At 37.9% G+C, this 14,743-nt stretch overlaps 1 long non-coding RNA gene and 1 pseudogene across 2 annotated transcripts in view; one reads left to right on the top strand and one right to left on the bottom strand.

Annotated features, from left to right (window-relative positions):
* LOC147826684 (uncharacterized) overlaps window positions 1-14,743 on the bottom strand; it is a 64,319-nt gene that overhangs the window by 26,056 nt on the left and 23,520 nt on the right. The window lies entirely within an intron of this gene.
* LOC101701998 (calcineurin B homologous protein 2 pseudogene) lies at window positions 2,657-3,253 on the top strand (annotated as a pseudogene).

Genomic DNA, 14,743 nt, shown 5'->3' with positions numbered 1-14,743 from the left:
GCGTTAAGGGTATGAAGATCAAGAGTCAGGGATCATTGTGTCAGAGGTTGCTTATCCCAGCTGGAATATAGATGTGTAAGAATGAACTTGAACCATCCCATTGGAATCTAAGATATGCTAATGATGGTAGAACAGCAAAGAGAGAAGACCATGTAGATATCTATCAATCTGGGCTGTCTATTTATGAACTTGTTTACATAAGAGAGAAACAAACTTCCTTTTAATGTTAACCTGTGTGGCTTGGTATCTTACTCTTTTATGCTGACACTTCTCATGTGATGTGTTGGTCAAAGACAAAACAACATATACCGTAGGAGGGGGAGTTGTTTTGCCTGATGTGGTATGGTTGAAAACATATAGTGACAAGCTAGAAAACATTTCTTTGTAGCAAAATACTTCTAGAGAATTATGTAGGAAAAACAGTGAAGATGGGAAGAAATGATTTTTTCAACAGATGACACAGAATAAGAATTTTGTTTGACAGTGAGGTGAAAGTACAGATGTTTCTAGCATCTTTTAATACGTGTTATTTGCTAGATTATATTCCAAAATTACACAAAGAATTGCATTTTTCTGATATATCATCAAATTCAAGATAAAAGAAGTTATGCTTTTGAGAGTGAATAATCTCTATAATTAAAATCTTTTATGAGGAAATATATTACTTATAGAAAGAGTGGCTCCTGTGAAGAATTTTTTTTTAAAGTTTCTTGAGTAATTTTATATAAATAACACCAAACTTGGAATTCATTTATTGTATTGTTCATAGGTAATACAGACAAGAAGTTATAACTACAAAAAGCACAAGTGGCTATATTGATGTGCTTGATTTTAAAAATAGAAAAAATTTCCAAAATCAAGACTTTAGGAAATATAGTGGAGTCTATATGCTACTTTGTAATAAGAAGGAGGAAGACAACGACGCCATTGTTTTTTACCACTCAGAGATTCACTAAAAGAGTTGGGAAATTTATATATTTTTTCTTTTATAAAAATATAAATGTGCAAAATTTGCTGATTTTTTCTGTAATGACAAGGGCCATTAGTTTAAATTTACTAAACTAAGCAGAAATTTTTTGATATAAGCATACTTAATCTATCCCTTCACTGGTAAAATTGACATTTTAATAATGTGTGGGGAAGGATGTTTTACAAAACAAATTCTTATTTTAGATAGAACATTTGGAAAAATAGATATTTGAAAATGTTTCCATTGTTGTTTGACTCTGTAGTGCAACATGATGATGTGCCACCTCTAAAAAGTCTCCTATCTGATTGCTTTTAAAAATCAGAAGCAGAGTATATTAGTTTTCTATTGCTAAAACAAATCACTAGATATTTAGCAGCTGAAAGCAACAAACATTCATTATCTCAGTGTCCCTAGGTCAGAAGTGTGGGTACATTATAGTATCTGCTGCCTAGGGTCTTACAAGGCTGCAATTAAGGTCTCAGCTGGACTCTGCTTTTATCTGGAGGCTCAACTGGGAAACAATCTGCTCCCAAGTTTGTTCAAGTTGTTGAAGAATTTATTTCCTTGTGACTATATGACAGAGGGTTCAGGCTATTTGCTGGATGGTAGCTGGAAGCCACTTGCAGATCTAGAAGCTGCTGTAGCTCCTAAAGATGACCCATAGTTCCTTCCTGTGGGCCTCTCCAACACCACATACTTCCTCTAGATCTCAAGAGTCTCCCCTGCAGTATATTCAGAGTCTGTGTTAGTTACTTTTCTCCTTGCTGAGACAAAATACCCAACACCCAAAGTTAAAGGAGGAGAGGTTTATTTTGCTTCATGGTTTGTAGAGGTTTCAGCCATAATCAGCTGGCTCCAAGGTAGGGTGGCAAAATAGGGGCATTGCAGAGGAGGAAAAGAAGATGGCAGGCAGGCAGAAGGTGGAAGGCACCAAGCAAGCCAGCTACAAGCAACAAGGACCACACTAGCCCTCTTTCTATCCCTTATATTTTTATCCAGGCTGCCTGCCCTTATGGCAGGTAGCACTCACACCCAGAGTGGGGCACCCTGAATCCTCCCAAACCAATCAGTGAACTAATTTACTAATCACACACCCTTAATCCCAGTGTCACTCCAGATTCAGCCACCTCTGAAAAAGCCCACATATGACTTCATGAAGCTTCAGGGGACATCTAGACACAAGCCGTAACACAGTCTTAAATAACAAACAAGCATGAGAATGACATCTCATACACTTGGCATGTTTAGTTTGTTGGAAGCACGTCACATATCATGTCCAAATCCAAGTAAAGGGATTTCTCAAAGGCAAAGGTATTGTTTTCTGGAGGGGAAAAACACCATCATGGTTCTCCTTAAGGCCTGACACACAGAATTTTCCAGTCACATTATAAATATTCATAAAAAAGTATTCAGTAAGCTTTGAATACATTTGCTGAAACATAAGAATAAAACTGAAAGAATCACTGAAATCAAGGAAGTAGAAATTGCCAAATTATTATCAAGACTTTCACATAATTGGTGGATGTGGATGGGAATGAAAAGTAAGCATCATGATTTCAAGTTCAGCTAATAATATACTCTAATTTAGATCTATTTATCTCCAGGAAATATATTTTTCAGTTTGACAGCCATTAAAAAACTAAGGTTTAGGCCCTGGGGCCACTGGGGTGGCCGTGCCATTGGGCAGCAGTGGACGCCTGGGCCTGCCGCGCCATGCATCGGTCTGCCATGGGCGCTCGCAGCTCCCACTCCATGGCGAGCTTCTCGCAAGCCAGCCTGCTCTGTCTCTATCACCGGTTCCAGGCACTGGACAGGAACAACAAGGGCTACTTGAGCCCCCGGATCTCCAGCAGATTGGGGCGCTAGCCATGAACCCCCTAGGAGACCACATCATAGATAGCTTCTTCCCAGATGGGAATCACCGAGTGGATTTCTCAGGCTTTGTCAGGGTCCTAGCTCATTTTTCGACCTGTGGATGAGGAGGACCCAGGAATTTGAGACCCCAAGCAACTGGTGCCCTTCAACAGCAGAATGAACAAACTTCGCTTTGAGTTTCAGGTCTGACCTGGATGGGATGGAAAGATCTCCAGGCACGAGATGTTATAGGTTCTCCATCTGATGGTTGGGGTCCAGGTTACTGAAGAGCAGTCAGAAAGCACTGCAGACTACACAGTGCAGGAGGTCGATGAAGATGGAGATGGGGCTGTATCCTTCTCGGAGTTCACCAAGTCCTTAGAGAAGATGAACATCGAGCAAAAACTGAACATCAGGATCCTGAAGTGACCGAGTTATGCCTTTCGCTAGGTTATGCCCACCAACATCTGCTTGGATTCATCCTTAGCACCCATGGAGGCAGGATCTTTTTTTCACTGTATTCTTCTAAACCAAACTCTACTTATGGCGAAGAAGACAAAGTAGGAAGGGTGTGTACTATAGTTTAGTTCATTTGATCTCAGATCTCTGAATCAGCCGTCAATCTGGTTACAAGTGGCAGAAAGTCCAACTCAAAGTGATCTAAGTTAAAAGGGAGATTTTAATGGCTCACATAATTAAAAAGTCTGGAAGTATCTGTCTTCAGACACAAATGATCTTACCGGGATTCAGTTTTCTCAGCTGCAACTCCCAGCTTAGTTTTCTTCTGTGTTGACCTCATTCTCAGGAGGAAGGGCTCCTTCCTCATGGTAGAGAGAAGCAGCAGTAGCTCCAGGCTCCCATATTTCTAGCCTGGTAAGCCAATGAGAAAGGATTTCCTTATTGCAGTAATTCCAAGCAGAGTGTTATTGCCCAACTGAGATCTTGTCCCTGTCTCTTGAGGGATGGAATGCTCTAAATGGCCAGGCCTATGGCATGTACTAGTTTCTAGGAAAAAAGGTCTGAGGATTTAGGACGGGGTGAGAGAAGGTTGCTTAAAGAAAAATGAAGTACTGTTATCAGGAGAAGGGGGACTTTGTACACGTGTCTGTGTGTTGTTTTTTTCTCAGGCAAAATAAGAGATGTTCATTATTGTTTGATTGACCACAGGGAGGATCCTTGAAATCTGGGCTCTTAAATGGTTTTTCACTGATCCCATGGAGGCATGATATGTGGTGGGGGTTGGTGATGGGGCAGATGATGTAAATACAAACAATACATACCTTTGTAAAAAAACAAAAACAAAAACAAAATAACTAAGGTTTGGAATAAACAAAATTTAGTGACAGACCCTTGGATTGCTGAAATACACATTAAAATGGTTAAATTAAGTTTTTCAAATGTTTATTTTATCATACTGTATTTGTTAATAAAAGGTTGTGTATATGGTACTGGGGATTAAGTCCAGGGGCACTGTACCACTGAGCTATATCCCTAGCCCTTTTTAAATGTTTTATTCTCAATTTCAGACAGAGTCTTACTTAGTTGTCCAGGCTGGCTTTGAACATGTGATCCTCCTGCCCCAGATTTTTAAGTAGCTGAGATTACATGTGTGCCCCACTGTGCTTGGAGATAGAAAAATTTTGAAGTAACCAATAGATAAAAATGTTAAGAATGTATTTGTCTATCTCATCCTGACTTGTACTTTTTGTTTAGAGTATATAACTATAACATATTTCATGCATAGAGTTTCCAAAATTACATATATATAATCCTAATAGGCTTGTCACAGAACAAACTTTAGAAGGTATGTATACCTACTGCTCTTACTCTGTCCTGCCTCAGGCACATGTGGCTAGAGAGTATTTGAAATGAAGGTATTGTAAAATGAGTTGTGTTGTCAGTGCAAAACACACAGCAGATTTCTAAGAGTTAGTTTAAAAATGTGAAATATTTCATTGGAAATTTTTGTACTGATAATATTGAAATGACAATATTTTGTGTATATTGGGTCAAGTAAAATAAATTACCACAATTTCACTTTTTTCTTTTTAATATGGCTGTTAAAAAAAAGAAAATTACCTGTGTGGCTGGCATTGCATCTATTGGACAGTGATGACCTGCCTAGAGGATTTGACAGAATGTTAGAAAAAAATGGAAGTTGTATTAATTGTACTTTCTAGAGTAAGTGACAATGAAATTAATCCAAGTGACTTGAAGGTAAAATGTAGCTTCACCTGAAATAATTCTCTATTCTTCAAGTTCTTGTAGCTATTTTTTTTTCCATTACTCATTGATAGTGGTAAATGTGTATTTTTAGTTGCATTAATGGTTGAAGCAAATTCTAAGGAGGGGAACTCATTTCTTTTTGGATTGTACCCTCTACTCTGTTCCTTATTACCAGATGGATTAATAGTACTTCCTCTGATAGCAGCAGTTTCCACTTGAGCGTTAGGATTAACAGCTAAGTACCCTCAGGGAAATATCCCAGTAGCAAGTGTTTGTGAAAATTTATTCACACAATGCAATAAAGTGAGTTCTCATTATCAACAATTTAATAAAATGTATACCAAATATAGAACAATGAAAAATTGTTCCAAGTACTTGAGTTATGCTTTTAAAAATATTTTTATTAGTATGTGTATTCAGTACATTATGATTACATTTATTGTGTGTACATATACAAAATACATCTTAATTTTTTTCTCCTTCTCCTCCCAGCCTTCTTTGCTCCAACTCTTGTTCCCTTCTCATTTGCAAAAGTTCTATTTCCATTGTTTTCTTCAATTCTTTTCTTCTTTCTTTTCCCTTCCCTCTTTCCCCCTCCTTCCATTTCTTTTTCCCCTTCTCACTTGAAAATGATCTCACTAAAAATTCCCTTATAATTAGTTTAAGCCATGATTTTGTAGTTCAGTCTTAGCTCTGAAAATTTCTTTGCAAGTTGATTTATTATCCACATTTCTTCCCTGAACTTCAGAAAGGATGGGTTCTTTAGAATGCCTTGGAGTAATCATACTGTGCAGGCAGATCTTCCTTCCTTATTGTTTCCAAAGAAGACTTGCACTTTGAGCGTTTGTCTGATCAGTCTCTGCTTTCTGGCTTTTCCCTGCAATTGGATTTCCTGAACTGCTCTTAAATTGTAAAAGTCTGTGATCATATTCTCCCTAAAGGAATTATAATAATAAAGTCTAGTTTTTGAAGGTCTTTCTTATGTTGACTCAATATCTACTTTTCTGTAATTTCCAATTATTGGCCTTAGGTTTTTCCTCCTAGGGATACACAAAGAAAACTCCTGTGCTAAATAATTCTTTTTTTGAAAACTTACTTTTTATTAGTGCCTGCTTGCCATACATAATGATCACATTCACCATGGGAAATTTGTACCTGTACATGATATTATATCTTAATATATCTTAATTCTTTTTTTTTCCATTCCCCTCCCTCTAGCCTTTCTTCCCTTCTGTATTTACAAAAGTTCTGTTTCCATTTTTCCTTCAATTCTCCATTTTGAAAAAAATCCCTTTTCTCTTTTTTCCATTTCCAGTACCATCCTACCTTGCTCTCTTCCTATTTGAACAACTTCTTTCCCAGATAATTCATATACTTACTTAAATCTTTTCTGGATTACACAGGTCCTCTAATTATTCCTCTTATTCATATACAGCTATTTATCGGGTGTTCTATTACTTTACTAGAGGTGTCCCCAAAAAATCAGTCTGGGTGTTTTAAACAGCAGGAATTTATTTTCTCACAGCTCTGGAAGCTAGAATTCTAAGATCAAGGTGCCAGAAAGATTGGTTTGTTGTTAGGCCTCTCTTTGCCTTGCAGGTAGAGTTCTTCTCCCTGTCCTTACATTGTCTTTGCTTTGCACATGTATATTTTGGTGTTTCTTGCTATTTTTATAAGATGTTATGTTTACATCTAAAATGTCTCCCAAATAGTCTTGTGTGTTTGTAGGTGGGGCTTTTGGAAAGTGATTGAGTTGTAATGTAGTTATACTCACAGTGGGTTAATGCACTGATGAATTTGTAGCTGAATGTGCTGTTAGGAGGTAAGGTCTGGTTGGAGAGATTGAGCAACTAGGGGTATGAACTGGAAAAATGTATTCTTGTTCCTTACTCCTCCCTCTTCTTTTTTCTGCTTCCTGGCTTCTATGAGTTGAGCAGGTTTCCTTTCTGGCATGTCATTTTTGCCTTGGAGACAGCTAACCATGTACTGAATCCTCTGAAACTCTGAGCCAAATAAACTTCCTTCTTTAAGCTGTGGATTTCAAGTATTTTGAACCAGCAACAGAAAGGCGGACTAATACACAAGGGCACCTATCTTATTGGCTTAGTGCTCCACTCTTACGATTTTATTCAACTTTATCTCCATAAAGGCTTTTTTTCTGAAATAAGAGAGAGCTTCAATATATGAATTTGAAGGTAAATACAACTCAGTTCATAACAAATGGATATGCAAAAACAACAAAAAAGTAAAGAAAACAAACAAATAAAAACACCCAAACCAATGACCCTAGGTCAGTGGGTAAAGGACATGGTTTGGAACCTTTAAAAATGTCTTGAAGGCATATATGGCAGCAAGAACTTAATCCAGCACTGGTTTTGGAACCTAGCCAATGTGGAATGAATGGGACTATCTTTTCTTTCTTTATAGAATTTTTACCCCTATTCATTTAGCCCATGATAATGTTCACGCTTATTGAAGATCTATTCACATGAGAGAGAGTCCAGCCTTATGTGGCTCTCCAAAGCCATTCTATGTTTCTCTGTATCTGTGTGAGTCTTCCATTTCCACCCTAAATTCAAAGTTGGGCAGAACTCAATGTATGACCTTCTAATTCTTTGTATGGCTGTACTCTGACAAATGTTATGTACTGCACCTAAGAAAAATGTGCTGGCTGACCAGGGTCGGCTGTATTGTGTGTGTGTGTGTGTGTGTGTGTGTGTGTGTGTGTGTGTGTGTGTGTGGTGGGGAACTGTGGTTTTTGTTTAATGTTCTGCTGTGGTCATCTTAAGATGCTTAATAATTTTTGAACAAGGGGTCAACATTTTCACTTTGGCTGGGTTTTATAAATTATGTGATTAACTTTAAAAAGAGAAACATTTGTTTTTAATTGTTTTAATCCTTATTTACACTTTCACTTTCTCACACTAGAGAAACTATTCAGTATTCACAGATGTGTGTCCTATTTATTTCACCTAAGAGTATGTCCTCAATATGAATCCATTTAGCTATAAATGTCTCTAGTTTCTCTTTCTTTATGGCTGAGTAGTACTCCATTTTATAAAAACCCCCATCTTCTTTATCCAGTTTCCAGTTGATGGGCACTTGGGCTGTTTCAGAGCTTTAGCTATTACAAGCTGTGTGGCTATAAACATGGGTGCACATATATCACTGTGGTATGATTCTTTTAATTCTTTTGGGAAGATACCCAGCAGGGGAAAAGCTGGGTCAAATGGGACCTCTAGTCCTAATTCTTTGAGGTATCTCCATACTGATTTCCAGAGTGGTTGCACCAGTCTGCACTCCCACCAACAATGGAGAAGGGTTCCTTTCTCCCCACAACCCCACCAGCATTTGTAATTTGAAATAGGAAGAAAAGGTCCAAATGGGTAGGGGAAGTGGGAGAGGAAGGAGAAAGGAAAGAAGGGAAAGGAAAAATTCTGAGAAAAGAAAAAAAAGGAGACAAAGTCTTTGTAAATAGGGAAGGGTGGAGGGGGGTGAAGGGAGCATAGGTAATGGGGAAAAAATAAGAACCAAGATACATCATGTACAGGTACAAGCACCCAATGATAAATGTAAACATATTGTACACCTAAAATGTACCAATAAAATAATTTAATCAAAAAAAAAGAGAGAAACACTTATGAAGGGTTAACTGAACTAGAAGTCCGAAGACATACGTTCCATCTCAGGTTCTGCCAAATGATGAATTTTGAGCTTTTATCTCCCCACTAAAAAGATTCTGTCTTCTCAATGAGAATGATGTAACTCTGATTTAGAAAAAAAATTCTATAGAGACATGTATTGCTTTGATGTGCTGCCCCTGATTTTCTCTCAAGTTCCTTTTTACTCTTTGTCCTATCAGTTATGAGGTTCAAGAAACTGTCCTCTCTTTACCCTCTATCACTGCTCCAGGATAACCTTGTGGGATTGGCAAATAGGTATATTTTATCCCTCTGGAACAGTCTGGATCTAGTCTAGAAATGGTGGGGGTGGGGGAGAAATGGGCAAGTGGCCCAATCTGGGCCAGTAGGATCTGATCACAGAGCTTTCAAGGACTATTGGGAATGGTAGTTTTCTTCTTGTAGTGCTGAAAGAGGTAGGCTTGGTGGGGCACATAGTCACCTGGCCTCATGAGAAGAAACCTGCCCAAGAACAGAGCCAGCCCAGAGGAACATCATCTATGAGATGAAGAGAGTGTGTGCAAGTACTGAGGACACATTGTGAGCCCCTGGATGTGCAGCTTCGCCCCCAGCCTGGACATAACAGGTATGTCAATAGCTGAGAGCCAGTGAAGCCTGTGTGCCTACTCATGTGTCTGTCCTTTGCAACGAAGAGGATCCTTTACAAGGTGGAATGTTCACCATTGGATTACCACATAGTGCCTACCTCAAGAACAACAAATGAGAGTACATTGCCATGGGAGTCACTGTAAGATGTAAGTGTAAGTGGTGCAACAGAATGCGTTTCTGAAAATGGGTAAATTATTATCTTTTTGTTTATAGACATACTTAAGGGTTCCATGGGTCACTAAGAACTGGGAAACATGGCTAGACAATCACTATACAAATAATGACTTTAAAAATTTTATGTTTTATGTGTATATATTTTTAATTGTATTTATTTTTAAGAGTACATGTTTGTAGTACGTAATGTTTACATTCCTCGTGTGGAGTTGGTACATGTGCCTAAGACATCTTAATTCCTTTTTTTCTCCTTGCTTTCCCTCCCCACTCCCTCCATCTCTCAAATGGAAAGCAAATTATCACTTTTTAGCAAATAATCACCTAAATTAAGATGACTGCTGAGGTCATCTTAATAGAGTTAATGAAAACAGGTCTAAGACAAACTTCTAAGATGTAGCTCCTGAAATTCATTTGTCTTTTAAATGTGGGAATTTAACTTCAGTATGAGTATATGTCTTTTTACTAAATTAAAATGCACCCTTGTATGATACAAGAAAAGTGAGGTAGCAGCCTTTGCTGAAGGAATACAGGGACCCAAAAGAAATTTGGAACCTACTTGCTTGGAACTTACCTTTACCTTACCTGCTACTTAACCATGCATGTTCAAAGGGCAATGGAATAGCTTAATCAATTATATTTAAAGTATCTGTTCAAGGCTGGGGATAGCCATCCACCTGTAATCCCAACACTAGGGAGACTGAGGCAGAAAGACTGCCATGAGTTTGAGGCCATCCTGGGCTATATAGTGAGTTCAAGGCCAGCCTGAAATAGATAGTGAGATCCTGTCTCAAAAATACACCACAAACTCATTTAAATTAAGGATATATATTCTGTGTAGGGAATACTGGAAAAAAGAAAAGTAATAGCTTATAATTGGATATTTTTCTCATTCCGCAAGTCTTGGGACAAGTCCACGGAAACTCTGATAACCTAAGTTCACAGTCGTTAGTGCATATCTTTGTGTGGGGTAGGAAAAACATGACATTTCAGCAAGTATGAGTCCTCCCAGAGATTCCAATTGTGCATCCATACATTCAACAACATGACCGTCTTGGCTCACCACTTTTTCAGGACCTACCAGAGCTCTTGGCAAAAAGTAAACCATAAGAATGTGTTAGATGATTAAATAAATTGAGTAAATAAGTGAATTCACCTCTCAGAGGCTATGATTTCAATTTTTCCTACATTTATTTTATCTATACATTTTTTCATTTAATAATTAATTGTGTAATACTTGGTGACTATCACATTCCTCTACTTGCACTATATTATTTAACTTCTCACCTATTCCTGTTTTCCTTCAAGACAGATCATGAGTTCTCTGAATTATGTCTAATATTCCCTTATAGGCCCCTAGGTGCTCAAACACTTAAAGTAAGTTAATAAAACAGTCATGGAAAATACAAATAGTTCACACAAATATTGCTTATATTTCCTTAATAACGGTTGCCCTCCTGAGGATATTACATTGTTCGCCCATAAACCAGACTATCTGAAGTATTCTAATTCAATTATCCTATTCTGTTTCTCAATGCAAATGATCACTGCCGACATGATGGTCTTTAAAATCTACTCAAGGACAGGAGAAATAGCAGATCATTGGAAGTAAAGTGTAGCAAGGAAGAAGTCAAGTCTCAATTTTTTCATTTTGGTTATGCAGAGCCAAGTCCAAAGTGAAAATGTTTGCTCAAGGTTTCTGGGGACTGCAAGAACCCAGAGATCCTGGCCACAAAAATTCTGTTCTTTGTGGATACGATAAACTCCCAAATGAAGGACACTACATCAATAATAACTTGACTTTTCATTAACTATATTTAAAAATTTTAAATATTCCTTTTCAATTTTCCCCATCAGCAAACACAAAAGAAGAGAGACTGCTTTGAGTGTAAAATGCTCAGGGGATTATGCCTTCCCTCTTCCACCAATCAAATAGATGAAAGATTGGATGTCAGGATTTGCACCACACAAGCCCTTTCTGAAGGGACTGAAAAGATTTTATTGTACTCTCTGAAAGTTAGTAATTGCATTTCAAAAAGAAAATAAAAGTAATGAATATTTTCCCTTGAGTTCAAAGACACTAGCTAATTTTATCCACACTTTTGAACTCCTGATATTAGACTCTACATGTGGCACAGATAGGAACATGGCTTACCAGTTGGACGGTGAGGCTGATGGGGGTGATACACAATCTCTATTCAGTCCTGGAAACTCATCTTCCAAGTCTTCCCTTACAGTTAGTGGCATAGTTTATCAGCTCCTTGAGGATAACAATTGTGATTTCTTCTGACTGACATTTTCAGACACACAAATCATTCCAGGACTCTCTTATAATGAAAGTTCTCCAATAGCTTTAAAAATAAATTTCAAGTATTGTTGGCCCTCGGTAACCACAGATTAATTATATATGGATTCAACCAATCATAGATTGAAAATATTTGAAAACAAAAAATCATCTCTGTACTGAACATGTACTGATTTTTGGTTACAATTCCTTAAATAATACAGTACAACTGTTAGCATAGCATTTACATTGTATTAGATATTACAAATAATCTAGAGATGATTTACAGTATATAGGAGGATGTGTGTAGGCTACATGCAGAAACTTCACCATTTTATACAAGGATCTTGAGCATCCATGGATTTGATGCCTTTAAGGGTCAAGGAACCAATCCTCCATTTATACCAAGGGACCACTGTAAATTTCAGCTCTTTATCATGACCTACAGGTGGTGAAATAATCTGGTCTTGCCATCTTCTTTGACTTACATTATATTTCTTCCTTTAATTACTCTGCCTCAGTCATTGTGGCCTGCTCCCTTGTCCTTGAACATGCCATGTTTGCTCAGGGACCTTGATTCTTTGGAATGCTTTGCTCTCAGATCTGCAAATAATGGTTTGTTCTCATCCTTATGGTCTCAGTTGAAGTATCTCTGAGGCATCTTCAAGCATACTAATCACATTTAAACTATTTTATTTCTCCTATGGCACATATCAATAACTGTAGTTATCTTGTATACTTATTTTTTATTTAGTCAGTCTTACAACTCTGAAATATAAGTTCTATGAATATATAGATCCTATTCTATTTGCTACTATGATTTCAATACCTAGAAGAATACCTAACTATATAGCTGGTGTCCAGTAAATTCTTATTGCATCCCCTACAATGTTTCATACCATGTTGTTATAGAGGGTCCAAAATCATGTGGGGAAGAGTCGCTAAAAAAGACAACCACCAATATAGGACTGAGGAAGGACAGCTTCTTCAGCTGTTGGCTACTGCTGTAGGTACCATTACTGTTTTTTAAATGGTGCTAGAAAAATTTTATGCAGAGCTTAAAATACTTCCTTTTGAAAAGATTATTTTTCTTTACATTTGGATTTATCAGTTGTAAATGATAGAAAAATTACTGGATAGTTAGAAGTAGTGTATGAGTTTATTTTATTTGGGCCAATTGGATTTGGTAGGTGATACCCCCTGAAGGATCTTCCTAGATAAATTCCAAGAATTAATCTAAATTCACAATCCACAGCATCTCCTCTGGTCCTGCTGGGGAGTGGCTATGTGAGGTTAAGTTCCAGTGCTTTCCAATTCTGATGATTCCCTTTTGTCATCAAAAAGCAAAGTGAGGTAGACAGAAGCTCTGGGACAGTGCTTTAATTGAATCATACTGCTGTCTAGGCTAATTAAATAAAAAGGATGGTCGCTTTCTCCTTGGCACAATATTAAAGAACTGGAAATGGTGCCATCATTTTCAGCATGCGACTTTGGACAGACCGTAACTTCTCCAAGTTCAGTTTTCTTAAACTTAAAGTAGCTTAACTAAAACTAATCTTACACTATCTAAGATCATTAAAGAATCAAATCAAAGTATCAAATCAAAATTTCCATACTTATGCTGTGGTCTTTGAGGGAATCCAGTGGACTCCTGAACACATTTGCTTCCTATGTGTTCCGAATTTTCTTGCCCTTCTCTCTGGCAACTGTGGGATGCCACCCTCTGGCTCCTTGCCTCTAGAAACTACACATGTCATTTTGAAATGGGCTCTAGGCTGCCATGTTTATATAAGGCCAAGACCTTCAGGTAGTAATTGGTATCACCCAAATGATGAGTCCTGAGTGTTATTTTTCAAATGTCTTTCCTCATCTAGGAATTTGTTTTGGAATATGTCTTTGTCTACAAATTGTGAGCTGGGAAGTTGGTAGATTTATGAGTTAAATTATTGCTGGGAAAGTAAACAATGGTTTCTCAGGGATTAAAGTTAGACTTGAGACTGTCTTTTGGGGGCACCATGAGTATTTTTCTGCTCCCTTTCATCTTCTGGCCAATGTTCAGACTTGTTGCCAGTTTTTCATGAAACATTCAAAAGGAAAATAAGGAAGGCACCAGGGAAACAAACTGAGCAAAATGGTAAGAAATTCTTTAAGAAGGCCAGGCGCCACTAGGGAGAGGGAACCAGGAAAAAGCTGCACTGACTGACAAGTGATGGAAAATCACTGAACCATAATAGACCTCACTTGTATTGACACACGCTAACTGAAGTGAACAGCTGGGATGAGGTTACTGAGCATCTTATTTTGGAGTTTGGCAGTAGACTGAACTCTATTTGCAGAGCAGACAGCTATGACAGGATTTTACAGGTCTAACACAGAGCAAAAATGTAGTCAGTGCAGCCCAGCGACCGAAGTCTTGCAATGGACCATTACTTTTGTTACACATTGCTTTTATAGAAGGGACACCCACTGGCTTTCTGTTCACATCATGGCATTTGAGTAGCATAAACCTGTCTGAGTCCCTTTAGTATAGCCAGGATTATTATTTAGCTGCATGTTTGCGCAGGTGACAGCTACATCTGATGCTTTACCCACACAACACAAGACCCACACAAACACAGAGAAGAAGAATTTACATAGTGGTGTTACTTCTAAAAGCTGACATAAACTAAACACTTATTTTGTGTCAATCACTGGGCTAAACCCTTTTTGTACTTTCCCTTTTTAATTCTCACACTAACCCTCTGTGGCTGGTACTATTATTACCTCTTCTTTGCAGGTGGGGAGCCCAAAGCCTGGAGACATGAAGTCATCTGCCCTGAAGCATAATTAGTATGGAACAGAGCCAACACTGCAACCCAAATGTGTCTACACCCAAGCCTGTGCTCTTCGCCATTGGATTCTACTGTCACCATTACCTACATGCCCAACATGTGTGGGGATCTTTGGATC

Source organism: Heterocephalus glaber, unplaced genomic scaffold, assembly GCF_053883595.1.
Source record: "Heterocephalus glaber isolate CG9 unplaced genomic scaffold, H.glaber_assembly_v1.0 deba00001463, whole genome shotgun sequence".
Taxonomy (NCBI): Eukaryota; Metazoa; Chordata; class Mammalia; order Rodentia; family Bathyergidae; genus Heterocephalus; species Heterocephalus glaber.
Note: the sequence above shows the minus strand (reverse complement) of the source record. Positions and strands in the feature narration are given on the sequence as shown.